The sequence below is a fragment of the Pan troglodytes genome, chromosome 16 (genome assembly GCF_028858775.2).
Source record: "Pan troglodytes isolate AG18354 chromosome 16, NHGRI_mPanTro3-v2.0_pri, whole genome shotgun sequence".
Lineage (NCBI taxonomy): Eukaryota > Metazoa > Chordata > Mammalia > Primates > Hominidae > Pan > Pan troglodytes.
In genome coordinates, this window is record NC_072414.2 from 26,788,034 (window position 1) to 26,791,314 (window position 3,281).

Genomic DNA, 3,281 nt, shown 5'->3' on the forward strand with positions numbered 1-3,281 from the left:
TAGACAAGAACCAACAATTTCACTTAATAATGCCCATTATTAATAGTACATTGGCAAGTTAAGAGATCCACCTGACCAATTTAATTCCTGAGATATCACAGTTGACATTCACGACTTTTTCCCCAAGGTAGGACTGTATTTCTGCAGACCCATTCTCCACTTGCTCAAATGAACCCATTCCTTTAATAAGATTTTAGATCAAGATTTACAATGACAGCCTTGAAAAAACTTATCACAATTTATTTCTGTAATTACACAAGACTATCTTGATTTATTTTACAAATAGACTTTTACTCCTGGGAACTTCAACTCACATGGATGTTATTTTCAGCTCCCAAATGCATTAATGCTGGATTTGTGATAGGAAGTGTAATCAGAAGGCTGACCCAGCTGATGTATAATGATTTAAAATGTAAGTCTTGGTAAATCCTGTTTTTCCCTTTATTTGAAATCTCCTTTTTAAAAAAAAAAAAATCTTAAAGCCTTTACTTTGAGACATGATGGAAAAATCTTACAATTACAGATGGAACATTGATCTCCACTGAGTGTAAACAATCTAACCAGAAAGCTTTGATGCCTGTCAATTAATGTTGAAGCTTAAATTCTGGGAGTAAGACATGTTGCAGGGCTGGAAGGAATGGATAATTAATATTTCTCTCCTCTTTCTCTCCCTCTCCTTTAACAGAATCTATACCAACCTCCTCATAAACCTTCTCAAGGGCAGCCATGTCCTCATTGGGCCTCAGAAAACCCTTCTTCTATGCCCCCCTCACGAATGTACCAGTGAGCAAAGGCATGGTTGGCATACACCAGGTCAAAACTTGTGGTCCAGGTGAGCCCAGGCCTCAGCAAAGCCTGTGGTATTGCTCAGCATGCACACAGCTCTCTGTATGTTGTCCAGGTCTCCACCAGGTACCACCATGGGAAGCTGGTAATTAATGCCAACCTTGAAACCAGTGGGACACCAATCCACACACTGGATATTGTGCTTGGTCTTTATGGTGGTAAAGCAGCATTGACATCTTTATGGTGTCACCACAGTGCAACAGGCAGGAAGCCATCATTTGCCACGGCGAAGGTCACATTTCATCATCTGGTTGGCTGGCTCAAATCAAGCATTGATGATCTCTGCTCTAAAGCTGTTCATGATAGGCTTTCTCAGCAGAGATAACAGGGATCAGCATTCAGGAAGCCATCAACTCTAAGGGAAGCATAGAGGGCATAAACTGATGAATAAGGCAGTTAAAGTTAAAGAGACTTTACTACCTATTGATAGGTTGAGCAATCAATATTGAGGTTTCTATGACAGATGTCTACCACAAAGGCACACTCAGAGCGCTCCAGGGTAGTGTAGGTGGTGAGAATGGAGTTATAGGGCTCAACTACAGCTTTGGAAACCTGGGACACTGAGTAAATGAACTCCAACTTTGACTTCTTGCCATAATGAAGACACAGACATTCTATCAGCAGGGAGGTGAACCCAGAACCAGTTCCCCAACCAAAGCTATGGAAAACCAAGAAGCCCTGAAGACTTGTGCACTGGTTGGCCAGCTTGAGAATTTGGTCCAACATGAAGCCGGTTATCTCCTTGCCAATAGTATAGTGCCCTTGGGCATAGTTATTGGCAGCATCTTCCTTGCCTGTGATGAGCTGCTCAGGATGGAAGAGCTAGTGGTAGATGGCAACGTGAATTTTGTCAATGAACGTGGGCTCCAGGTCTACAACACTGCCCTGGGCTTATGCTTGCCAGCACCTGTCTCACCGAAGATGTTAAAGGAGTCATCTCCCCCAGTGGTCTTGTCACTTGGCATCTGGCCATCGGGCTGCATGCCATGTTCCAGGCCGCAGAGCTCTGAGCAGGGATTATCAATCTGGTCATCAGCCCGGCCAACGTGGATGGAGATGTGCTCACGCATAGTGGCTAGGGATTAAGAGACAAAGGCAACAGGAGCAGACACCAGGTCCCGGTCACTTCTCCTGAGAAGCTAAGTCAAGGTAACACACTCAGAAATCACACTTTAAAAACTATTATTACTTAACATGTTCTGCTTCTGCTTAAATATAAAATGACTTTAGGATAATTAGCATTTTGAGGCATACAGTATTACTTACTAGAGTCCCTTTCTATTATGTGTTTCTCATTCCTTTTTCAAACCAAAACAAATACTAATTTGTCTTTCTCCTGTAAGAATAAATATTGTAAACATTGGGACATTCTTTTTAGATACCTTTTATTTTCTACCCTGATTTTGGCAACCTAGTCTTTTTGGTATATTGACCATAAGAGAAATTATTTAGTAGGCTTGTCTTACTCAAGCACAGTTGGTGTTGTTCTGTTCTTTAATGTGTCTCAAGCAAAGAAGTTTAAAGGGCAAGAAATTTGGTAAATGGTAAGAAATTTGCCTAAAAGTTACATGATGGTTCTAGTCCCTGTTCAATTAATTGTGGTGTCCCAGGCAAATCACCCAATGCCTTGGTGTTCTCATCTATAAAGTACTAGAGTTGCTTTTGGCATTGCTGCCTGGCACAGAGTTGGCATTCAATAGTCTGTTAATATACAAATATTAGTTTCATAAACATCTTCAAAAGTTTTATTATATTGAATTCAATTCACTTCTGTGAAAAGTAGTCAACCAACTAAATGGCATGCAAATTAACAAGGTCTACTCCTATTGCACGCTATTCTCGTGGCAGTCTGAGATGAGAAGAAACTAGCACTGGAAGCAAAAAGGTAATGAAAATACAGTAACACAGTAAGCACTTTTAGTTCACTTTGTGGACAACTGAACTAGAAACCAGATGGAAAAAACTAACCAACCAACCAACCAACCAATCAAAAATGGCCCAAATGAACCAGTGAACTAAAGTAGAAAAGGATCACTTCCCATCCAGAACTGTTTTTCGAAAAATGTCAATAAATTCAGCTCTTAAAAGAGCTTTTTATATTAAACCAGGCATCTTTCAAAGAGAAGCAGCTACCTTTGAGGTTCTTGAACTTAGGTTGCAACACAAAGATAAGTATAATAGAGAGAGTGCACAATGTTAAATCAAAGGTAGAGGGGAAGAGGATTGTGGGGACAGTTATTCTGGAGATCAAGAAAATTCAGTATGCTTAATGCAAGGTAACTGCTGGGGTCCTTGTGTGTTAAATATTCTTATGCGAGGAAACTGTCTTCATGTTTTATATTTGCCTTCATTTTCTTTTATTATTTCCAGACCACCTCTATTGGTTATGCTAAGTAATCCTTTTCTCTTTTTGGAATTTAAACCTTTTAAGGAAA

General features: G+C 40.1%; 1 pseudogene; it reads right to left on the minus strand.

Annotated features, from left to right (window-relative positions):
• Positions 1 to 494: 494 nt before the first annotated feature.
• LOC134808510 (tubulin alpha-1B chain-like) lies at positions 495 to 2,006 on the minus strand (annotated as a pseudogene).
• Between the last annotated feature and the right edge of the window lie 1,275 nt (positions 2,007 to 3,281).